This window comes from Scyliorhinus torazame, chromosome 9 (genome assembly GCF_047496885.1).
Source record: "Scyliorhinus torazame isolate Kashiwa2021f chromosome 9, sScyTor2.1, whole genome shotgun sequence".
Classification (NCBI taxonomy): Eukaryota; Metazoa; Chordata; class Chondrichthyes; order Carcharhiniformes; family Scyliorhinidae; genus Scyliorhinus; species Scyliorhinus torazame.
Window position 1 is genome coordinate 38,579,400 of NC_092715.1, and position 25,625 is coordinate 38,605,024.

A 25,625-nucleotide genomic window follows, 5' to 3' on the forward strand; every position below is an offset into this window, starting at 1 on the left:
AAATTGGCCAAACAGAGCCCTGCCTCCATGTGCATTGCCTACTGTCAGCGCTCAGAGAGGGTGGGCTCAGTTTGGTCAATGTTACTTATTTTTTGTTTGTGGCTGTTGCTCTTTCCCAAATCTGCTTCTTCAGCTGGTTTTTGCGTGCATTTTAGTTTGCGTACTATTTTGTAAGGTTTAAAGAAAATACTGGGCTCGATTCTCTGGGTCCCCCGCCACGTGTTTCTCGGCGGCACGCCGTTCACTGACGGCGGGATTCTATCTTCTTGCCGCTCGTCAATGGGATTTCCCATTGTAACCACCCCACGCTGCCGGGAAACCCCTGAGGGAGGGAGGCACTGCCGGCGGGAAAAGTGAATCCCGACGATGGAAAATGCCGGCCAGTGCATTTTGTGTCACGTGGCTGCTGGAACTTCTGCAGACCCTCCCTGGAGACCCCTCACGGAACACCGAGGTTCCGTGGACCCCAGTTTGGGAATCCCTGTCCCACAGAAACAGAATGGAATACAGTGAAATGGAAGTTAGGGAACTATGTTTTGTTCAGCTATGCTGGTCTTATGGCCTAATCCATACTGAGAAGGAGGTTTCCCTCTTATCATGAGTAACTCTGGTCTGACTCAGGTAGGTTACTTCAAAACGACTTTAACCACACCATGTACACTGTGTACGTGATGAGCTACAAGGCACATCTCTCTTGGGTGCAGGCTATTCCATCTGTTCCCCAGAGTCTCTAGCACAGGACCGCTATTAATTCATACCGTAACTATTAATCCGTTATATTACACGTTTGAGTCCAACTGAGAGAGGCCCAAATGGCTCTAAAGGGGACGTTGCTGCCAAAATAATTCGATCCTGCTGCACAATTTTCCCTTGTGTTCAGTGAAAACAATTCCAGCAGAAGCCTCTTCCCATGACTCCAGCACGGTCGGAAACGTAAATATTAATAGCATCAATGGGACCACGTCGTCACCGGAATTAAAAGCTAGCCACATTAAAATTGACTAAAGAGTAAACATTATTCACCCAGAAGTGACAGCCTGGCTCATTTTGAGGCCTAAACTTCATTCTAGTTATAACCCAAATTTAAAGCAGCGTGAATTTGGACAATACTTACTTCTAAAATCGAACAAGCATAATTCTTCCCTCAGACAATGCGCCCGACCGCTTTTGAAGTTCAAATAAAAGTAAGGTTCTGACTAGACGACAAAAAAGTTTTAAAATATATCAAACATACACCCTCAATCTAGTCAAACATACATGGGAAATGCAGTAAAGAACATTTTATACACTGAATGCCGTCAAGTCAGGAACTTTCAACAGTCTAGTCACAACATTGCATTTGCAAACTGAGCATTTCTTGTTGATTTTCTTTTTTAGATGTGCTTCAAATCATTAAGGAAGCAACGCCAAAAATGTTCCCACTTCTTACTAGTCCAAGCACGACATTAGCAGTCTAGAACCATGACTCGAATGATCCCCCAGGCCTGTCACAAACTGCTTTTTGTGGTGCCAGGCAAGACGTCAACTGTACACAGCCGCTGTTGCTACCGGGCCTTTTGGCTGACGTGTCAGCTGCTTGTGCTATATTTAGACGCTGAGCTCACGTAGCTTCAGTGAACAGATCACTTTCACTGCTTTTTGTAAGCTGTGATTATATAAAATACACTGCGCAGTAAGGAAGGAGTACAGTTAGCTCAACATTTGATAGCCATGCTACTTTCCCCGAGATCTGTACATACTACCTAGATCTCCATCTCCCCAAGGCACTTCAGACCAGGAGTAGGTTTGCCAGGTGGGATTCATATCCACGCCTAATCTCCCACGGTACCAATAGACTCCGCCCCCTTTCCATCACGGCCAGATTGTCATCTGCGTTCTCCATTTCATGCGAACTTTGATCCTTCACAACCTTAGTTACGAAACCATGCTGCCCACACTTACTTTGGTGGCACCCGGTTCACAATCGTTTAAAGGTGGCAAGTTACTATCTCAAAATCCAAATAAAGTCCACCTGGAGGGCATCTTCAAAACAAAAATGAAGTGTTAGCAATTAACCATTTCAGGGCTGGCAAGTCTGAGTGCCACTTTCAAAATACTGGAGCCGCAATTCTCTGGTCGTTGCGATTCATACCTCGCGCCGCCAAGCACCCCGCCAGCACGTTTTACGCTGGCATAGCGTGGTTACCATGGGAAATTCCATTGACAATTGGCAGGAAGATAGAATTCCGGCGCCAGCCAACGAGAAACACGCGGCTGGCGGAGGGGAAAATCCCGCCCTGCGTCTTACGTTTGATATTGTATTTGGGTCTGGATAGGGTCACCACCGTGCTGTTCAGCAGTACTTTCCCATCTCTGAGTCAGAATTACTGGGTTCAAGCCCCAGGACAGTCAGTCCTGGCGAGCAGAGACTCTGCCATCCAGAGGCAGTACTTGAGTCCATTTGCTGGCTCTCTTGTCGTCGTCGTCCCCCACCACCACCACCTACCCGCCCCATCCCCACTCCACACATAAGGCAATGTCAATTTACCCCAACCATTCCGCCTTGGTAAATGGCTCAAAACAGGACATCATGGGCGGGAATGTCTGCACAACCCACCGCGAGTTTTTTGTGGTTGGAGGCGACCTGCGCTGCCAGCGGGATTTTCTGGTCCCGACGTTGTCAACATGATTTCCCGATAAGTGCACCCTCGTTGCCGGGAAACCCGAGGCAGGGGTGCACCGTCAGTGGGTCTGGAGCTGGTAACTTCTGGCCCAGGTGTACTGTAGTAACTTTGCTGAAGTATTTGTTGTAATGTTCTTTGATTGGGCTGATGTGGAATCTCCATATTGCCGTGTGAACAAAGACCATTAGACTTTGTTTTATAAACAAAATTATTTATTATTAACACTACACTAACAAATAACTAAAATGTCTGAGGTGAATACTGTTGGAAATAATTGTCTAACACTAACTTACACTGAGATACTACAGAACAGTAAAACATATAACTTATAATGCACATGCAGATGATGAAGAACTACTCATATTAGAAACAGATGATAGTCTACCTATCATCACATTGTGGTCATCTAAAATTAGGTTGTAAAATGTATGGGAATAACAGGTGCTATTAATGTACAAGATTGTTGTTCGAGTCCGATGACTCTTTGTCAAAGCTAACAGACAGAGAAAGTGGGAAATATTTATACTGTGGAGTGAGAATGAAAGATGAGCCATAGCCACAGAAACCCAGGGAAACCGGGCGCTAATGGCCACAGAAACCAAGGGGAAAGAGTGCTACTGGCAGTCCCCAGAGAGGACAAAAGATGTGAAAGGCCAAACAGCAGAGAAACTAACATCAGAGGGTGAACTGTAGATGTGAGGGGAGGGGAAGGGGGAAGCAAAGAGGAGAACGGGTAAAGAAAGGTGGATAAGATGGAGGGGGGGGGGGTTAAATATATATTAAGAAGGACAAGAAAGAAAGAAATGGTAAAAGACAGTTAAAATGAAATGGGGTGAAACAAATGGGTCGAGGTGGGGTAGAGCTAATCATCTGAAGTTGTTGAATTCGATGTTGAGACCGGAAGGCTGTAGCGTGCCGAACCGGAAGATGAGATGTTGTTCCTCCAGTTTGCGTTGAGCTTCACTGGAATATTGCAGCAGGCCAAGGACAGACATGTGGGCATGGGAGCAGGGTCTTTTGTTAAAATGGCAAGCAACGGGAAGGTCAGGGTCCTGAATACGCACAGACCGAAGATACTCAGCAAAGCGATCTCCCAGTCTGCGTTTGGTCTCTCCGATATATTGGAGACCACATTGGGAGCAGCGAATGCAATAGACCAAATTGGAAAAGATGCAAGGGAAACGCTGCTTAACCTGGAATGAGTGTTTTGGGCCTTGGATGTTAAGCATGGAAGAGGTAAAGGGACAGGTGTTAGACCTTCTGCGATTGCATGGGTAGGTGCCATGGATGATGGGAGAGGTATTGGGTATGGTGGAGGAGTGGACTAGTTTAACTCGGAGGGAACGGTCTCTACGGAATGCTGACAGAGGGAGTGAAGAGAAGATGTGTTTGGTGGTGGCATCATGCTGGAGTTGGCGAAAATGGCAGTGGATACGGAGGCTGGTGGGATGAAATGTTCTGGGAGGGATGGGAGGGGGTGAGGGTAGTGGTGCGGGAGATGGACCGCACACTGTTGAGGGCCCTGTCAACAACTATAGGTGGGAAATCATGGTTGAGGAAGAATAACAATGCGGATAGGTTTGGGAAGGAAATTCCAGAGTGGAGACAATAATGGCAAGAACCGTCTTGATTGTTAGTGGCATCGGGAAATTGCCATAAGGACAAAAAACCTCCCACAGCACCTTTCGTGACCTCAGTGGTCCTAAAGCACTTTTTATCCAATAAAATATTTCTGAAATGTGGGGAGTGGGGTATTTTATGCAGCGTGCAAGAGTGGGAAATGTGGCATCCGCAGTGACTTAATTAGGTAGGACGTGAAATTTGGATTTCCCAATGGTAGCTTGAGATGTAGAGATACATTTAACGGCATGTTTGCAGCATGTCAAGCAATATGCCGGCCTGTGGCGGCTTCATACCTGTTACACGCTTAGATTCTATGAATATTTATTACATGAAACTGGTTTTAATAAACTCCTACCCTTGGGATAAAGTCAGCGGCACACAACAATTTGGTGGCACCCGGTTCACAATCGTTTAAAGGTGGCAAGCACCTTTGTGCAGTTTTGTGTCAGTTCAGTGGTTTTCCTTGTTTAACTCTACAGCACCACGCAGGTGATTAGGAGAATTGCACCTTGCATTCAGGCAATGGACTGGCATGAGTAAGTCAGTGCTGTGGGGGGGCGGGGGGGAGGAGGTGGTTGTGACGTGGAGTCAGGGGCATGGAGGGTAGGAAGAAAGATCTAGAAGGAGACAGGGGGTGGGGTCAGCGGTATGGAGGAGTGAAGTGGGGATGCCTTGGCGTCTTCGTTTAGTGGGGGGAGGGGTGCAGTGAACAGTCAGCCAAGGTAAGAAAATGAGGGACTTAAAGGGTGGTGCCACCTCTGCCCACGTGTGTGCCCATCTTAGGATGTTGGCTGGCAGAGTCCTTACAGGGCATTGAGAGCACCTGCAACATTTCACTTATTGCCACTGACAATACTTTCGACAATGTCCTTTACAACGTGATGTATGTGCCTGCATATCATTGTAATGTAAATGTGCTCGGCTGAGCAAGGTGAAATGTGGGACTGAGAGGGGCGGCAAGCGGCACATTGGTCATCACTGGGACTGCGGCGCTAAGGACACAGGTTCGAATCCCAGCCCTGGGCCACTGTCCGTGTGGAGTTTGCACATTCTCCCTGTGCCTGCATGGGTTTCACCCCCACAACCCAAAGATGTGCAGGTTAAGTGGATTGGCCACACTAATTTGCCCCTTAATTGGGAAAAAAAATAATAATTGGGTACTCTGAATTTATTTTTTAAAATGTGGGACTGGCAAATAGCACTGTCCATGGTATGATGTATAAAGTCACATGGTAATAAACGCAGAGAATAATCTAGAACGAACCTGCGTGGGAGCAACATTATGCATGGCAACAACTGAGATATGTAAATAGTTAAGGTTTATCAATAAATGGTATGTGTTTGAACATGTAAGTCTCAAGATCTCATCAATGAGAGACCAAATAAATCCGTAACATAATGTATAGAGGTAGGGCCAGGTGAGCCTGCAGGTTCCATCACATCCTACAAAGTGCAGAGTACAACATTGGACACTAACGTGGACATTCATTTTTTTTAGCGTGTCTTCACACACACTTTTTTCCCTCGGGGAATCGTGGGGAAGTGGTGCAAGAATTCCCGAGCTAATTATCAGCCTTTTAAACCACATTATAAACGCTCCCTCTGTGCCAACAAGTCCTGCCACAGGGCTTGAACCCAGAACTTCTAGGCCAAAGGTAGCAACGCTATCACTGTGCCTCAAGACCTTCTCGGCCATTCAATGATGAGTGAAAAAAACACATTGGGCGCGATTCTCCGATATTGAGGCCAAGTTATCTCGCCGCCGTGAACGCCGTCGCGTTTCACGACGGCGCAAACAAGGCCCAGGCACGACCTATTCTGGCCCCCACAGGCGTTCACGCCGCTCCAGCCTCCCGCTGCGCCAACTCGCGCATGCGCAGTTGGGGCAGCTCAATCCTGCGCATGCGCAGTTGGGCCATGCCATCCTGCGCATGCGCGGGGAACTTCTTACGCGCGCCGGCCCCGACCCAACATGGGGTCGGTGTTCAGGGGCCGGCCGCACAAGGAAGTAGGCCCGTGGGGAGGAGAGGCCGGCCCGTTGATTGGTGGGCCCCGATCGCGGGCCAGACCCCATTGGAGGCTCCCCCCACCCAGTGAAAGAGCCTCCCTCCTCCCCCCCCCCCCCCACAGGCCGCCCCCCCAGCGTTCCCGCAGAGTTCCTGCCGGCAGCGACCAGGGGTGAACGGCGCCGGTGGGACTGTCATTTTTTTCACCTGCCCAGGCTGGAGAATCGCCGCTCACCGTTTGCGCCGATTCTCCGAGCGGCCCGGCGTGATTTGCGCGGCGCTGGTTTCAGGGGGGGGGGGGGAGAATCACGTGCGGGTGTCAGGACGGAGTGGCGCAACTCGCGCGGCGCCCCGCTGATTCTCCCACCCGGCGTGGGGGGGGGGGGAGAACACCGCCCATTGTTTCTTCCACAATCAAGGAAAAGTCCTTAACTCCCCCCAAACCACCAATATGTGCCAACTATGAGATGATCCAGTAAATTCAGCTCTCTGAATAAGCGAGCATCAACAAAGAACAAGGATGCACACATGAATAAAGTGAAGCTATTGTAATGTGAAATATTTACAAGTGAAATTTAATTTTGAGAAGTTCCTGCGCCACCTATGGGCTCTCAGGTTTTATGTTACTGGGCAATTGAGTTGGGTAAGAAGTTTGTGGCCGTGCTACAGAGCCTCCCTGTTTGATCAGGTAGCTCTTTTATAGCTTACCTGTAGCTGCAGTATTGTCAGCTGATGGTGGGTGTCACCACGGAAACGCTCTCCCGCCATGTGATCGCACATGTTTCACCTGCACACTGCTGCCACTTTAATTGTAATCGCGTGGAAAATGGGAAAGAGAGAGGGCGTATAACTGGTATACACTTCTGGGTACAATGGCACGCTGTTGGCAAAATCACAGCTGCAGTCACTGTTGCAAACGGCGAGATCCCAGACACAGGACTATCATAATGACCAAGCCATTTGTATTTCAATGGTGTTGCTTGAGGGACGGAAATAATGGTTACCCTCAGGGTCTGAAGATCATTGCACATCTCAAAATATATATCCACAATTGGGTACAAGGGGCATAAGATCAAAATCCACCAATGCCGTAAGAAAAACCATGGGTTACTGTAAAGAGAAGTGAAACAAGCTCCAGGAGGACATAGACATGTGCATGGATGGCACCTCAATATTCACAATTCTTTCCAAGTGCAGTAAAAACATTCGTAAGACCTGCCCTGAAGCAATTCGAGCAGGGCAACAGTCAAGTCATGCTCTTGTATTTCCCTATTGTCTCCTAATATTCTGTAGAGAAAGTTCCTGAAGGCTTATCTGTTCAAAGCGGTTTATATCGGTTTTAGATTCGATCTTGCAGTATGTGAATGCAAATGAGCTTCCCTGGATACTGCTCCATAAATCCCAAACATAAACAAACCTTGTACTTATATATTTTTTTCAAAGGGACAACTGCAGTGTGAATCACAGCGAGGTAATTCAGGGCCGGGGGCCGAGAAATTCAGTTCAATAATCGCTTGGTCTGGTTCTCAGGTGCCAAATGGGTGTGCGGCTAAATGTGGCAAAGCAGGTATCACATGCTCATTATGAGCTGGTACGAAAAACCATTCACTATATTGGTCGAGAAATCAAAAGAAGTATCGAGGGCAACCAGGCTGCACCCCTTCAGGAAATCCAGGTTTTCGTGGGCCTAACCTTAAGTGAACCCTTGCAGGGAGAGTGTGATTTCACACATCATTTCCAGTACCCAGTCAACTTCCTCCTAATGACCATTCTTCCCCTTTAAACACTTACCTGGCCTGCAGCTTGGTCAAAACGCACTGGCCGAAAATTGCAAGCCTTTTTGCTGGTGAGCTCACTTGGAGACACCCAACAGGTGTGCCCACCTTTTTGGTTCGATGCAAGTCAGGCCCAAGGCCTAGGATCTGATGTGAGTTGGGCCTATCTGTTCCGGCACAGGCATCAGCTCCTGTATTCAGTTACCGTTGATAAATGGTTTGTATCATCATGAGGGCAACACAGCTTTGCCCTGAATTTCCTCAGGGCTGTTACCGCCCCCCCCCCCCCCCCCCCCTCCCCCGCGCCCCCATCCCTCTCCCCTCCAACAGAAGCAGAATCTGTGGTTCTGGCTCCACTGCAGCACCGAAGGTCAAAGTTGGGTCAGCTATGTAAAATATTCATCCCCCCCCCTGCCCCCCGCCCGTCAAAATCAATATGGGTGCATATTTGGTGAAGTGGAGCAACACGTAGTAGGTCGAGTAACTTCCAAATTGCAATACCAAGGCTGAGTCCCACCAGATGTTACTTACAATGCAGACATTGAGCATTCTGTTGCCGACACAAAATAAAACATGTGGAGAGTGAATAATTGTATCGTCCAGACCAGGACCCCAGCTTGGAGACTCACAGCCCCACTGGTATCTCTAAAAGGACTTTATGCAGAGTTCGGAAGCCTTCCCAGCAGCTCCTGGTCCTTATGTCACAGTTATATTTTGTGCCTCGGAGATAGGCAAAGATGACACCAGTTTCTATCAAAACTGGAGTTTTAATTCCAGTGTTTTTAAAATGTCTGTTCTCACGTGCTTGCAGTTTCTTGTTTCCAGCTTGGTTTCTGTTTCTAAGTAACCACGCCCAAGCTTGACTAACAGTGCAGAGGGCACACGGTTTAAATGGTTCAATTTAAATGGCTTAACACCCTGCCCAAATCACAGAAATGGGAGTAAGAGACAAGGCTGCAGAACATTCTCCCCAGCAATGCTGTGAAATGTAATGTTAGGAACTTTACTCTTCTCAAGACTTTGCCCTGCCTTGAATAGACTCAAGATGGAAGACAGTCACCATGTAGTTATATAAATGTGGTCACACCCAAGGTGCAGGCAGAGAAATGGGTGACCACCAGAAAGGGCAGGCAGTCAGTGCAGGAATCCCCTGTGGTTATCCCCCTCTCGAACAGGTATACCCCTTTGGATACTGTCGGGGGGGGATAGCCTATCAGGGGAAAACAGCAGCAGCCAGAGCAGTGGCACCACGGCTGGCTCTGATGTTCAGAAGGGAGGGTCAAAGCGCAGAAGAGCAATAGTAATAGGGGACTCTATAGTCAGGGGCACAGATAGGCGCTTCTGTGGACATGAAAGAGACTCCAGGATGGTATTTTGCCTCCCTGGTGCCAGGGTCCAGGATATCTCCGAACGGGTAGAGGGCATCCTGAAGGGGGAGGGCAAACAGGCAGAGGTCGTTGTACATATTGGTACTAACGACATAGGCAGGAAGGGGCATGAGGTCCTGCAGCAGGAGTTCAGGGAGCTAGGCAGAAAGTTAAAAGACAGGACCTCTAGGGTTGTAATCTCGGGATTACTCCCTGTGCCACGTGCCAGTGAGGCTAGAAATAGGAAGATAGAGCAGCTAAACACGTGGCTAAACAGCTGGTGTAGGAGGGAGGGTTTCCGTTATCTGGACCACTGGGAGCTCTTCCGGGGCAGGTGTGACCTATATAAGAAGGCGGGTTGCATCTAAACCGGAGAGGCATAAATATCCTGGCCGCGGGGTTTGCTAGTGTCACACGGGAGGGTTTAAACTAGTATGGCGGGGGGTGGGCACGGGAACAATAGGTCAGAAGGTGAGAGCATTGAGGGAGAACTAGGGAATAGGGACAGTGGGGCTCTGAGGCAGAGCAGACAGGGAGAAGTTGCTGAACACAGCGGGTCTGGTGGCCTGAAGTGCATATGTTTTAATGCAAGAAGTATTACGGGTAAGGCAGATGAACTTAGAGCTTGGATTAGTACTTGGAACTATGATGTTGTTGCCATTACAGAGACCTGGTTGAGGGAAGGGCAGGATTGGCAGCTAAACGTTCCAGGATTTAGATGTTTCAGGCGGGACAGAGGGGGATGTAAAAGGGGAGGCGGAGTTGCGCTACTGGTTAGGGAGAATATCACAGCTGTACTGCGGGAGGACACCTCAGAGGGCAGTGAGGCTATATGGGTAGAGTTCAGGAATAAGAAGGTTGCAGTCACAATGTTGGGGGTTTACTACAGGCCTCCCAACAGCCAGCGGGAGATAGAGGAGCAGATCGGTAGACAGATTTTGGAAAAGAGTAAAAACAACAGGGTTGTGGTGATGGGAGACTTCAACTTCCCCAATATTGACTGGGACTCACTTAGTGCCAGGGGATTAGTCGGGGCGGAGTTTGTAAGGAGCATCCAGGAGGGCTTCTTAAAACAATATGTAGACAGTCCAACTAGGGAAGGGGCGGTACTGGACCTGGTATTGGGGAATGAGCCCGGCCAGGTGGTAGATGTTTCAGTAGGGGAGCATTTCGGTAACAGTGACCACAATTCAGTAAGTTTTAAAGTGCTGGTGGACAAGGATAAGAGTGGTCCTAGGATGAATGTGCTAAATTGGGGGAAGGCTAATTATAACAATATTAGGTAGGAACTGAAGAACATATATTGGGGGCGGATGTTTGAGGGCAAATCAACATCTGACATGTGGGAGGCTTTCAAGTGTCAGTTGAAAGGAATTCAGGACCGGCATGTTCCTGTGAGGAAGAAGGATAAATACGGCAATTTTCGGGAACCTTGGATAAGGAGAGATATTGTAGGCCTCGTCAAAAAGAAAAAGGAGGCATTTGTCAGGGCTAAAAGGCTGGGAACAGACGAAGCCTGCGTGGAATATAAGGAAAGTAGGAAGGAACTTAAGCAAGGAGTCAGGAGGGCTAGAAGGGGGTCACGAAAAGTAATTGGCAAATAGGGTTAAGGAAAATCCCAAGGCTTTTTACACGTACATAAAAAGCAAGAGGGTAGTCAGGGCAAGGGTTGGCCCACTGAAGGATAGGCAAGGGAATCTATGTGTGGAGCCAGAGGAAATGGGCGAGGTACTAAATGAATACTTTGCATCAGTTTTCACCAAAGAGAAGAAATTGGTAGATGTTGAGTCTGGAGAAGGGTGTGTAGATAGCCTGGGTCACATTGCGATCCAAAAAGACGAGGTGTTGGGTGTCTTAAAAAATATTAAGGTAGATAAGTCCCCAGGGCCTGATGGGATCTACCCGAGAATACTGAAGGAGGCTGGCGAGGAAATTGCTGAGGCCTTGACAGAAATCTTTGGATCCTCACTGTCTTCAGGGGATGTCCCGGAGGACTGGAGTATAGCCAATGTTGTTTCTTTGTTTAAGAAGGGTAGCAAGGATAGTCCAGGGAACTACAGGCCGGTGAGCCTTACTTCAGTGGTAGGGAAATTACTGGAGAGAATTCTTCGAGACAGGATCTACTCCCATTTGGAAGCAGATGGACGTATTAGTGAGAGGCAGCATGGTTTTCTGAAGGGGAGGTCGTGTCTCACTAACTTGATAGAGTTTTTCGAGGAGGTCACTAAGATGATTGATGCTGGTAGGGCAGTGGATGTTGTCTATATGGACTTCAGTAAGGCCTTTGACAAGGTCCCTCATAGTAGACTAGTACAAAAGGTGAAGTCACACGGGATCAGGGGTGAACTGGCAAGGTGGATACAGAACTGGCTAGGTCATAGAAGGCAGAGAGTAGCAATGGAAGGATGCTTTTCTAATTGGAAGGCTGTGACCAGTGGTGTTCCGCAGGGATCAGTGCTGGGACCTTTGCTCTTTGTAGTATATATAAAAGATTTAGAGGAAAATGTAACTGGTCTGATTAGTAAGTTTGAGACGATACAAAGGTTGGTGGAATTGCAGATAGCGATGAGGACTGTCAGAGGATACAGCAGGATTTAGATTGTTTGGAGACTTGGGCGGAGAGATGGTAGATGGAGTTTAATCCGGACAAATGTGAGGTAATGCATTTTGGAAGGTCTAAAGCAGGTAGGGAATATACAGTGAATGGTAGAACCCTCAAGAGTATTGAAAGTCAAAGAGATCTAGGAGTACAGGTCCACAGGTCACTGAAAGGGGCAACACAGGTGGAGAAGGTAGTCAAGAAGGCATACGGCATAGAATTTCATGGACTTTACAGTGCAGAAGGAGGCCATTCGGCCCATCGAGTCTGCACCGGCTCTTGGAAAGAGCACCCTACCGAAGCCCACACCTCCACCCTATCCCCATAACCCCTTAACCCAGTAACCACACCCAACACTAAGGGCAATTTTGGACACTAAGGACAATTTAACATGGCCAATCCACCTAACCTGCACATCTTTGGACTGTGGGAGGAAACCGGAGCACCCGGAGGAAACCCACGCACACACGGGGAGGACGTGCAGGCTCCGCACAGACAGTGACCCAAGCCAAGAATCGAACCTGGGACCCTGGAGCTGTGAAGCAATTGTGCTATCCACCATGCTACCGTGCTGCCCTCATGTTTGCCTTCATTGGCTGGGGCATTGAGTATAAGAATTGGCAAGTCATGTTGCAGCTGTATAGAACCTTAGTTAGGCCACACTTGGAGTATAGTGTTCAATTCTTGTCGCCACACTACCAGAAGGATGTGGAGGCTTTAGAGAGGGTGCAGAAGAGATATACCAGAATGTTGCCTGGTATGGAGGGCATTAGCTATGAGGAGCGGTTGAATAAACTCGGTTTGTTCTCACTGGAACGAAGGAGGTTGAGGGGCGACCTGATAGAGGTCTACAAAATGATGAGGGGCATAGACAGAGTGGATAGTCAGAGGCTTTTCCCCGGGGTAGAGGGGTCAATTACTAGGGGGCATAGGTTTAAGGTGAGAGGGGCAAGGTTTAGAGTAGATGTACAAGGCAAGTTTTTTATGCAGAGGGTAGTGGGTGCCTGGAACTCGCTACCGGAGGAGGCGGTGGAAGCAGGGACGATAGTGACATTTAAGGGGCATCTTGACAAATACATGAATAGGTTTGGAATAGAGGGATACGGACCCAGGATGTGTAGAAGATTGTAGTTTAGTCGGGCAGCATGGTCGGCACGGGCTTGGAGGGCCGAAGGGCCTGTTCCTGTGCTGTACATTTCTTTGTTCTTTGTTCTTTGTTCATGTAATTAAAGAGGGGGAGCTTTTTTTCCCCTCAAGGAGCGATGAGAATGTGGATTTCACTACTCCTGTGGGTAGATGAGATGAGTCGCTTAGCTGCATTACAGGGGATGCTAGACACGAGAGAGGGAAAGGTCTGGACTGTAATGCTAATATAGTCAGATGAGGAAGGGCGGAGGCTTGAGCATATCATGAATTCATAAATACTGACATGCTTTGGCCAAATGGCTTCTTTCTATTGTTGTACAACCTGTGAAATCCTGTACGTTAAAACAAATCCCTGGCCCTTAAACTGTGATTGTGGGATCCTAGCATGCAAATGCTTAATAGCAGTCTTCCTAATTCCTACATGATGCACAATCAATTACTCGTGAGACAAACTAATTGGCTTAATCAGCTAGAACTGTACCCAGCAGCTTCGATACAGAAAGTGAAGGCTGCTGGGACGGCATGGGTTCTTATACACCACCTCTCAGGGCGGAGCTATGTGCGTTAGCCAATGGTAGACTTCTAGGTCTAGCCAATGGGCATCCACCTCTCAGGTACTGCAATATCTGGTATTACCACACTACATTTGAAATTTCGGCGCACCTTTGAGCAAGGTGGCGCACTGCTAAAGTAACAAGTGAGGAATTTCAGAATAAAGCGTATGCACGCTGAGGATTGGAGTTGGGGGAGAATAAGGGGAAAGCTAATTTGTATAATTGGTAACTGATAAAAGAGGCAATGAAAGGGAGAATTGTGGGTCGAAGATTAATATTTTAAACTTGAAATATTTTGAACAATCCATTTATGGGATGTGGACTTGGCTGGTGAGGCCAGCAATTCTTGCCCATCCCTAATTGCCCTTCAGAAAGTGGTGGTGAGCCACCTTCTTGAACTGCTGTAGTCTCTGTGGTGTAGGTACACCCACAGTGCTGTTGGGGAGGGAGTGCCAGGATTTTGACCCAGCGACAGGGCGGTGAGTAGCTTAGAGGGGAACCTCCAGGCGGCTATGTCCCCATATGTCTGCTGCCCTTGCCCATCTAGAGCAGGCTTGCATGGCCCAAATCATTATACAGTCATCACAAATTAAGTCGCTCTGGTGGTCTTCTTCTTCTCGCCGATCATCTCAATGGAATGTTCAAGGTGTTCAATTGCTCTGTCTCATCTTCTTGCTGTGTCTGCGCTAAGTAAGGATCTGGAAAAGCAATGTCCTTGAACATGTCATCACGTGATACGACATTCGAAAGCTGAGGTTGAGCATTATGCTTGACAGGCAGCAATGCTTGTCTGTTTCTCCTGAACAGCGACCCCTGTTCTGTTTTTGCGAAGTAGGACCTTGGTGCTACTTTCTTCAGAACTTTTGCAACGGGGTGCCATCCTCCTTACGGATTCTGAATTCTCACAAAGTCACCTTCTCGAAGTTCAGACACAGGTTTGGTTTGTCTAATGTTGACCTCTTGTTGCTTCTTTTTCGTTGCCATGATTCGTTCACATATCTCTTTATTATCAATGTCAGGACTGGTGATCTCTGGTAAAGTGGTTCTTAGTCGTCTACCCATTAACATTTGACTAGGTGATAGACCAGTAGATAATGGTGTTGCTTGGTGTGCTAACAAAGGTAACGATATGTCTTGACCATCTTCACTCGTTTCCTACTCCTTTCTCTGCTTTCCCATTAGACTGAGGATAACATGGGCGCGAAGTAACATGATTGAAATTATATTGCTCTGCAAACTGTGCCCGCTCCCAACTCGAGAAACATGGACGATTGTCAGAGACAACGTTAAGAGGTATCCCATGGCGTGCAAAAATCGATTTTGTTGCCTTTATCACTGATCTGGCAGTCAAATCTGTCAGCATCATCCCCTCTGGAAAGTTGGAGTAATAGTCTATGACTATCAAGTAGCCATGACTCTGGAAATTGAATAAATTCATGCCCACTTTGTTCCATGGACTGGCAATGATTTCCATCAGCTGAATAGTTTCTTTGCTCTGTGCAGGCTGATGCATCTGACAAATAGCACATGCTTGAACATATTACTTGATATCTCTGTTTATTCCCGGTCAATACACCGACTGTCTGGCTCTCCTACGACACTTTTTGATGCCTTGCTGACCCTCGTGAATCTGCGGCAGAATCCCTAAACTTAAAGTTGCAAGAATCACTATACTATCTCCCTTGAGCAGGACACCATCTATTGTAGAAAGATCATCTCTTATATCTTGAAAGGCAGATCGACATCCAGCAGGCCATTCTTCTTTTCGGTATTGTTTCACCTTCTGGAGCTTCAAGTCCTTTTCAGTTTCGACTTTTATGGTCTGTAATTTACGGTCATACACTGGTAGTATCTCGGTAAATAGGCGAGCTTGAGTTTCCACTCTTTGGACTATCTCGGGTACTGATGTTTCATCAGCTTTGGAGAGGTTGTTCACAACACCTAAGTCTTCTCTTGACTCTTCGTCTTGGTCAGCTGAAGTACTGGTTGAGTGAATCCTTTCAACTAGCTGCAATCTTTCACAAGCATCCACTCCAATTAATGATGATTTGTCACCCTCCACCACCTTGGAGTTGATGGGTATCTCGATGATCCCATTCTTTTTTTAAAATATATTTATTAAAGTTTTTAAACACAATTTTTCTCCCTTACAAACAATAACCCCCCCCTCGTAACAAAAAAAAACGAGAAATCGCGCAGAGCAAGATATATACATGGCAAAATGATATATTTACACAGCTTTGTACACTGGCCTTCACCTGTACGTGCCAGTTTCCCCAACCCTTCATGTTATCTCTTGCCCATCCACCCTCCCAGGCAGTCCCCCCTTTCCCCCCCCTCCCCCCCCTCCCAGGACGTCCCCTCCACCCACCCCCCCAAGGTTGCTGCTGCTGCTGACCGACCTTCCTCTAACGTTCCGCGAGATAGTCTAGGAACAGTTGCCACCGCCTGTAGAACCCCCGCGCAGACCCTCTCAAGGCGAACTTAATTCTCTCCAACTTTATGAACCCAGCCATATCATTTATCCAGGCCTCCAGGCTGGGGGGCTTCGCCTCTTTCCACATTAGCAAGATCCTTCGCCGGGCTACAAGGGACGCAAAGGCCAGAATGCCGGCCTCTTTCGCCTCCTGCACTCCCGGTTCATCCACTACTCCAAATATTGCTAGCCCCCAGCTTGGCTTGACCTGGACTTTCACCACCTGAGATATTGCTCCCGCCACTTCCTTCCAGAACAGTGCCGGGCATGACCAAAACATATGGACATGGTTCGCCGGGCTCCCTGAGCACCTTCCACATCTGTCCTCTACCCCAAAGAACCTACTCAACCTCGCCCCCAAGTGTGCTCTGTGGACCACCTTAAATTGTATCAGGCTGAGCCTGGCACACGAGGAGGAGGAATTAACCCTACCTAAGGCATCAGCCCACAGACCTTCCTCGATCTCCTCCCCCAGCTCCTCCTCCCATTTACCCTTCAACTCTTCTACCAGCGCTTCCCCCTCTTCTTTCAACTCCTGGTGTATTTCCGACACCTTGCCCTCCCCGACCCATACACCCAAGATCACCCTATCTTGAACTTCTTGTGCCGGGAGCAACGGGAGGGAATTCCCTCACCTGTCGCCTCACAAAAGCCCTCACCTGCATATATCTAAAGGCATTTCCCGGGGGTAACTCGAACTTCTCCTCCAGTGTCCCTAGGCTCGCAAACGTCCCGTCGATGAACAGGTCCCCCATTCTTCCAATCCCCGCCCGATGCCAGCTCTGGAACCCCCCGTCCATCTTCCCTGGGACAAACCGGTGGTTACCCCTGATCGGGGACCACACCGATGCTCCCATTGCACCCCGGTGCCGTCTCCACTGGCCCCAGATCCTTAGCGTTGCCGCCACCACCGGGCTCGTGGTATACTTTGTCGTTGAGAGCGGCAGCGGTGCCGTCACCAACGCCCCCAGGCTCGTTCCTTTACTGGACGCCATCTCCATCCTCTTCCATGCCGCCCCCTCTCCCTCCATAACCCACTTGTGGATCATCGCCACATTTGCTGCCCAGTAGTTGCTCCCCAGGTTTGGCAGCGCCAACCCTTTTTTGTTCTCACTGGAACGAAGGAGGTTGAGGGGAGACCTGATAGAGGTATACAAAATTATGAGGGCATAGACAGAGTGGATAGTCAGAGGCTTTTCCCCAGGGTAGAGGGGTCAATTACTAGGGGGCATAAGTTTAAGGTGAGAGGGGCAAGGTTTAGAGTAGATGTACGAGGCAAGTTTTTTACGCAGAGGGTAGTGGGTGCCTGGAACTCGCTACCGGAGGAGGTAGTGGAAGCAGGGACGATAGGGACATTTAAGGGGCATCTTGACAAATATATGAATAGGATGGGAATAGAAGGATACGGACCCAGGAAGTGTAGAAGATTGTAGTTTAGTCGGGCAGCATGGTCGGCACGGGCTTGGAGGGCCGAAGGGCCTGTTCCTGTGCTGTACATTTCTTTGTTCTTTGTTCTTTGTTCCTCGGTCCCTACTGCATTCCAGGAACCCTCTCCTTACTCTCGGGGTCTTATTCGCCCACACAAACCCCATAATACTCCTGCCTACTCTCTTAAAAAAGGCCTTAGTGATCACGATGGGAAGGCACTGAAACACAAACAGAAACCTCGGAAGGACCACCATTTTGACCGACTGCACTCTACCCACCAGTGAGAGCGGTAACATGTCCCATCTTTTGAAATCCTCCTCCATTTGCTCCACCAACCTCGTCAGATTCAGTTTATGTAGGGTCCCCCAACTCCTGGCTATCTGGATCCCCAGATACCGAAAGCTCGCCTCCGCCCTCCTCAGCGGTAGGTCCCCTATCCCTCTTTCTTGGTCCCCCGCCTGTAATACAAAGAGCTCACTCTTCCCTACATTGAGCATATAGCCCGAAAACTCCCCAAACTCCCTTAGAGTCTGCATGACCTCCACCATCCCCTCCATTGGATCCGCCACATACAGCAACAGGTCATCCGCATATAGCGACACCCGATGCTCTTCTCCCCCTCGGACCACCCACCTCCATTTATTAGACTCCCTCAATGACATGGCCAATGGTTCGATCACCAATGCGAACAACAGGGGGGACAGGGGGCACCCCTGCCTCGTCCCTCGGTACAGTCGAAAGTACTCCGACCTCCGCCGGTTCGTCACTACACTGGTCATCGGGGCTCTGTAAAGGAGCTTAATCCAATTGATAAACCCTACCCCGAACCCAAACCTACGCAGCACCTCCCAGAGGTACTCCCACTCTACTCGGTCAAAGGCCTTCTCCGCGTCCATAGCTGCCACTATCTCCGCCTCTCCCTCCTCCGATGGCATCATTATCACGTTTAAGAGCCGCCGCACATTGGTGTTTAGTTGTCTGCCCTTTACAAATCCCGTCTTGTCCTCGTGGATTACCCCCGGGACACAGTCCTCGATCCTCGTGGCCAGCACTTTTGCCAGCAACTTTGCATCCACATTGAGGAGCGAGATCGGCCTGTACGATCGACATTGCAGTGGGTCCTTGTCCCGCTTTAGGATCAAAGAAATTGTCGCTTCCGACATTGTCGGGGGCAGGGTCCCCTCCTCTCTTGCCTCATTAAAGGTCCTCACCAGTAGCGGGGCCAACAGGTCTGCGTACTTCCTGTAGAACTCCACCGGGAATTCGTCCGGTCCCGGGGCCTTCCCCGCCTGCATGCTCCCCAAACCCTTGCTCAGCTCCTCCAACCAAATTGGTGCCCCCAAACCAGCCACCTCTTGCTCCTCCACCCTCGGGAATCTCAGCTGATCTAGGAATCGTCTCATCCCCTCTTCCCCCGCTGGGGCTGGGATCTGTACAGCTCTTCATAAAAGGCCTTGATTACCTCGTTTATTTTCGTCGCACTCCGAACCGTGGCTCCCCTTCCATCTTTGACTCCCCCTATTTCCCTCGCTGCCATCCTCTTACGGAGCTGGTGTGCCAGCATCCGACTCGTCTTCTCCCCATACTCGTAGGTCGCCCCCTGCGCTTTCCTCCACTTTGCCTCCGCCTTCCCTGTGGTCAACAGGTCAAACTCCGCCTGGAGCCGTCGTCTTTCCCCAAGTAATCTTTCCTCCGGGGCCTCTGCGTATCTCCTGTCCACTCTCAAAATCTCCCCCACTAACCTCTCCCTTTCCATACCCACTGTCTTCTCCCTATGAGCCCTAATGGAAATTAGCTCTCCCCTGATCACCGCCTTCAACGCCTCCCATACCACCCCCACCCGCACCTCCCCGTTGTCGTTGGCCTCCAAGTACCTTTCGATACACCCCCTCACCTTCCCACACACCACCTCGTCCGCCAGCAGTCCCACATCCAGCCGCCACAACAGGCGTTGGTCCCTCTCCTCTCCCAGCTCCAGTTCCACACAGTGTGGGGCATGATCCGAAACGGCTATAGCCGAATACTCCATCCCCTCCACCCTCGGGATGAGCGCCCTACCCAGAACAAAGAAATCTATCCGGGAGTAGGCTTTGTGTACATGGGAGAAGAAAGAAAATTCCCTGGCCTGTGGCGTTGCAAACCGCCATGGGTCCACTCCCCCCATCTGATCCATAAACCCCCTAAGCACCTTGGCTGCCGCCGGCCTCTTTCCAGTCCTTGATTTGGAGCGGTCCAGTGCTGGATCCAACACTGTATTGAAGACCCCTCCCATTATCAGGCCTCCTATCTCCAGGTTCGAAATGCGTCCCAACATGCGCTTCATGAATCCTGCATCATCCCAGTTCGGGGCGTATACGATTACCAACACCACCCACGTCCCTTGCAGCCTACCGCTCACCATTACATATCGCCCTCCATTGTCCGCTACAATAGTCTTGGCCTCAAATGACACCCGCTTTCCCACCAATATTGCCACCCCTCTATTCTTCGCGTCCAGTCCCGAGTGGAATACCTGTCCTACCCATCCCTTTCTGAGCCTGACCTGGTCCGCCACCTTCAGGTGTGTCTCTTGGAGCATGGCCACGTCCGCCTTCAGTCCCTTTAAGTGCGTGAACACTCGAGCCCTCTTCACCGGCCCATTCAGGCCCCTCACATTCCACGTTATCAGCCGGATTGGAGGGGCTCTCACCACCCCCCCACGCCCCGCCGCCTAGCCATCTCCTTTTCTGGACCAGTCCCGTGTCCATACCTCCCTCACCCTCCAGTCCCCCAGAGGGGGGACCCCCGTCCCGACCACCTCTTCTGTGCCCCATTCCCTTTCGGCCAGTGCAGCAGCAACCCTTCCCCCCCCCCCCCCCACTTTCCGCCCTCCCCTCCCCCCTGCTAGACCCCTGTCTGGCTTTTTTGCTCCCCCCATGTCACTCCCGTAAGTCAGCTGACCCCTGCTGACCCCGGCTTCCCCCGCCGTCCCATTGACCTCCCCGCGTGGGAGTCTCCCAATCCATATGCATTCCTTCATTCCCCTTCCCGCCTTTCCAAAGCCCGCACCGCCCCCTCTGGCGCAGCTCCTGTCTCTCTCCCCCAGCCCATGTAACATTTCCTGCGCGTGATTGACCCCCTATATACAACAACCATCACACATCAAACCCCAAACATCTCCCCCACCCTCACAAACCCTCAGTTAGAGTCCAACTTTTCGGCTTGTACAAAGGTCAACATCTCTTCAGGCGTTTCGAAGTAATAGTCTTGGCCCTTGTATGTGACCCACAGTCGCGTTGGCTGCAGCATTCCGAATTTCACTTCTTTCCGGTACAACGCCGCTTTGGCCCGGTTGAAACCCGCTCTCCGCTTTGCAACCTCCGTGCTCCAGTCCGTGTATATTCGGATCTCTGCATTGTCCCACTTACTGCTCTGCTCCTTCTTGGCCCATCTCAGGACCCACTCTCTGTCCGTGAACCGGTGGAACCTCACCACCATCGCCCTTGGCGGCTCATTTGCCTGGGGCTTCTTCGCCAGTACCGTCCAACTCCAGCGGCCTCGAAGGGGCCTTCGTGCCCATCATCGCCTCGAGCATCGTGCTCACGTATGCCCCGGCATCAGCCCCCTCCACTCCCTCAGGGAGACCCAGGATTCGCAAATTCTTTCTCCTCGACCTGTTCTCCAGGTCTTCGAGTCTTCCCGCCCACCTCTTGTGTAGCGCCTCGTTCTGCTCCACTCTCACCGCCAGGCCCACGAGCTCGTCCTCGTTCTGACTGACTCTTTTCTGTACCTCCTGGGTCTTAGCTTCGTGGGCCTTCTGGGTGATCCCGAGTCCTTCAATTGCCGAAAGCATAGGCGCCAACATCCCCTTGCGCATCTCCGCGCGCTGCTCTTCGAAGCAGCGCTTAATGAACTCCTGCAGCTCCCCTTTGTCCCTGGCCACCGCCATTTTGTTTTCTTCCCCTCGCTTCTCCCGTTGCTCCAGTGCCGCTCCTTTGGCCGTTACACTTCTGGTCCATTTCATAGAAGTTGGAGGGGGACCTCTCTCTTCCCTTCCCCACGGGCTGCGTCAAAAAAAAAAAAAAGTTCCGTTGGGGCTCCTCTAACGAGCCCGAAAGTCCGTGGTAGCGGGAGCTGCCGAATCGTGCGGCTTAGCTCCGCATAGCCGCAACCGGAAGTCGAGAGGGAATCCTTTTGGCAGTGTTCGCTTCACCAGTCTGCCCCAAAAAGTCTATGGAAACTCCTGAAAAAGGTCTGGGAGTCAGTTCCAGACGGGAGCTGCCGAATGCGCGACCTACTCCTCCATGGCCGCCACCAGAAGCCTCGTCCCTGCTTCTTCAATGGCCTTGGTAGATCTTTTCACAGTTGTTCCCTCTGCTGCTAGAATTCACCTTTGATAGAGTCAAGTCAGATTGCAGCTTTAAGATTGCCCTTCCCCCGCCTGCATGCTGGAAGAGGCCCTGTTTATCCTGTTGCAGCCAAATCTTTTACTGTTTCTGCCGGGTCTGGTAGCCAAAAGACGTAACATTCCTGGGGGACACTGTCAGGGGAATGCTGCAGTCTTCTTCCCACACCGGGAAATGTCAAACACATGCCGTGGGGCCCTGTAAAAGAGCCCAAAAGTCCGTTCCAAGTGGGAGCTACCGAATATGCGACCTAGCTCTGCATAGCCGCACCCGGAAGTCCCTCGACGTTCCCATTCTTAACAACAAGGCAGCAGGACCCTCTTGTGACTATCCTGTTACCATTGTAATCTTCGAGCCTACAAGTGGATTGCTTTATTAGTGGTTTTTCAATGGCTTGCTTTAAAGTTTGGTAGGTGATAATATTTGCATGCGCTCCTGTGTCAATTTCAAATGGGATCAATTCTCCATTTATTTCTAATGAGACAGTTCACTCCTTAATTATCTTCAAAAGTGCTTTTACTGGTCTTTCCTTTTGATCCAGTAAATCAATCCTAGTGATAGCATCAATCGTGAAGGTATCCAAAAGTGAATATGGTGAGCAATCCTCCCTATCCGTCTGAAATCACTATAGGACTTTTTAAATTTGGTTATAGGAAGAATGATTGATAAATGATACGGTGCTGCAAAGTGATTTAGTTTGCTACAATTGGAACATTGGTTGCCTTTCGCTGGACAATTTGTTTGACTGTGGGCGTGTCCACAGCGTGTGCACGTCCTCACACTCGTGACGTCTTTTTCAAAATAGCCACCGGCTGTTGTGCGCAGTTTTCTTTGCTGCGACACAGCATTAATGGCGTCAGCCGTGTTTCCCGATTTCGCACTCTTTGCCTTTGCCACAAATTCGGCTTATTCGCTCGATGCCTGTTCGCTGGCCATACACATATTGATAGCGTCTTCAATCGATAAAACCGGTCTTCTTAGCGTTTTCTTGCGCAAACTTTCATCATTTATCCCAAACACAACTTGATCACGCAGCATAGATTCGGAGGCGGAGGAAAAATTGCAGGACTGCGCTCGCAACTTTAGAGCTGCGATGGAGGAATCTACTGACTCTCCCCTTAACTGCAGTCTTTTCCAAAACATGTAGTAATCATAGATCTCATTCACCTGTTTCTTACGAACTTTTGAAGCACCATGCTGTATTTATTTTTATCCTCATCTGCACTGGATTCAAATGAATGAAAGAGTTCTAATGCTTGCAGCCCAGCCAAATTTAACAGGAGTGCTATTTTCCGTTAGTCTGAGGCATTTTCAAGCACGGAGGCAAAAATAAAAACTTCAAACTGCTGCTTCAAGAAAGCCTAATTCTGGCATAGTCTACCGTGTGCCTTGAAGTGGTCAAACTTTTTGAGACCTTCCATCTTCTGATCAGTCTTTGTCGCAGACTTTTTCTGAGTTGTAGCTTCTGGATTGCTTCTTCAATCGCCAATGCTATTCTAACCTAATCTAACTGCTGTTTCTTATAAGGAATAGATTCCTGGTACTATGTGGTGTTCTTTGTGTTGCTTATTTCAGGGTGGTTGGCTAGTGTACACAAAGACCACAAAATAGCTTTAACTTAAACAAAGCTATGGTTTTATTTACAGTACTAACGTTGTCCTTAAGAATACACAATTGACCAATAACATCTAACTACATTCATCTACTGTTAATCTCACGACTGGTTTGAACTATAATCTAACCTTACTTGCACTATCTGCTCTTCTGACCTTCACTAGCTAACTCCTGCATTCACTCCTCCCCTAAGGTCTAGCATCACTGCCTCATATAGTTATAACTGTAGCTCTATCCAGTGGCTGCTCTCGACACTACATTGACCCTTGCAAAGCTGATAGTTATGATAATACCACATCCTACTTCCTTTGTAAAGAAAAATTATTGTAACATTGGTTGTGATATTTTCTTTAACCCTGACCTTACAGATGCAATTCTGACTATTAGCTAGTAACTATCACCAACTTACTAGAATACAGTAGATTAATTCGTAATAACTGTTACATCACTTAGATGAGCAAGAACATCATTATACAGTCATCACAAATTAAGTCGCTCTGGTGGTCTTCTTCTTCTGACTTCACTAGCTAACTACTGCATACACTCCTCCCGTAAGTTCTAGCATCACTACCTTATATAGTTGTAACTGTAGCTACCTCTGGTGGCTACTCTTGACACTACATTAACCCTTGCAATGCTGATAATTAAGATAATACCACACCGGGTAGATGCCGGTGTTGCAGCTGTGCTAGAACAGCTTGGCTAGGGGAGCACAAGCCTTCCGTATTTTTGTGGAATATTTTCATAGCCTTTGCAGGGTCCAAAGGTCCAGCCCTTTCTCGATATCATGTGGAGTGAATCAAAATGGCCGAAGACTGACAACTGTGATGCCGGAGATCTCCGGAGGAGACCGAGATGGATCAACCACTCGACACTTCTGGCTGAAGATTATTGTGAATGTTCCAGCCTTATCTTTTGTACTGCTGTGCTGACCTCCCCAGTCATTGAGGTTGGGGACATTTATGAAGCCTCCTGCTCCAGTGAGTTGTTTAACTGTTCTCCACCATTCATAACTGGATGTGGCAGGACTGCAGAGCTTAGATCTGATTTGTTGGTTATGGAATTCCTTAACACTGTCTATTACTTGCTGCTTATGCTGATTGGCACGCAATTAGCCCTGTGTTGTGGCTTCACCAAGTTTTTTTTTTAATAAACATTTTATTGAGGTACTTTTTGGTATTATAACAACAACACAATAAACAATGTACATGAAACTATAAACATAGTGCAAAAGCCGTCTCCCTCCCTTACAGGTCCCACCTTTATTAACCCCCTACTCTAAGTTAATTTCCCATGAAGAAGTCGACGAACGGTTGCCACCTCCGGGCGAACCCTAACAGTGACCCTCTCAAGGCGAACTTGATTTTCTCCAGAGAAAGCTAGCCATATCCAATAGCCAGGTCTCTGACTTCAGGGGCTTTGAGTCCCTCCAAGCTAATAGTATCCGTCTCTGGGCTACCAGGGAAGCAAAGGCCAGAACGTCTGCCTCTTTCTCCTCCTGGATTCCCGGGTCTTCCGACACCCCGAAAATCGCCACCTCTGGACTAAGCGCCACCCTTGTTTTTAACACCGTGGACATGACATCTGCAAACCCCTGCCAAAACCCCCTAAGCTTCGGATATGCCCAGAACATGTGGACATGGTTCGCTGGTCCTCCCGCACATTTTGCTCACCTGTCTTCCACCCCAAAGAATCTGCTCATCCGGGCCACTGTCATGTGAGCCCGGTGAACGACCTTAAATTGTATCAGGCTGAGCCTGGCACATGTTGCGGACGCGTTGACTCTACTCAACGTGTCCGCCCATAGACCATCCTCTATCACTCCTCCCAGCTCCTCCTCCCACTTGCGCTTCAGCTCCTCGGTCTGCGTCTCCTCTGACCCCATAAGTTCCTTGTAAATGTCCAAGACGCTCCCTTCTCCTACCACCCTCTGGAAACTATCCTGTCCTGAATCCCTCTTAGTGGTGGGAGCGGGAAGGTTGACACCTG

The 25,625-nt window shown here is 49.3% G+C and overlaps 1 protein-coding gene across 3 annotated transcripts in view; it reads right to left on the minus strand.

Moving 5' to 3' along the window:
- Nucleotides 1-25,625, minus strand: part of asb5b (ankyrin repeat and SOCS box containing 5b) — a 99,965-nt gene that overhangs the window by 42,621 nt on the left and 31,719 nt on the right. Inside the window, exon 1 of one of the 3 annotated variants that reach the window (XM_072515792.1) lies at nucleotides 1,115-1,474. The exons of the other annotated variants lie outside the window; for them this stretch is intronic. The gene's annotated coding sequence lies outside the window, so the exon portion shown is untranslated. Of the gene's footprint in view, nucleotides 1-1,114; nucleotides 1,475-25,625 lie in introns of those variants that run through there. 3 annotated transcript variants of the gene reach the window in all.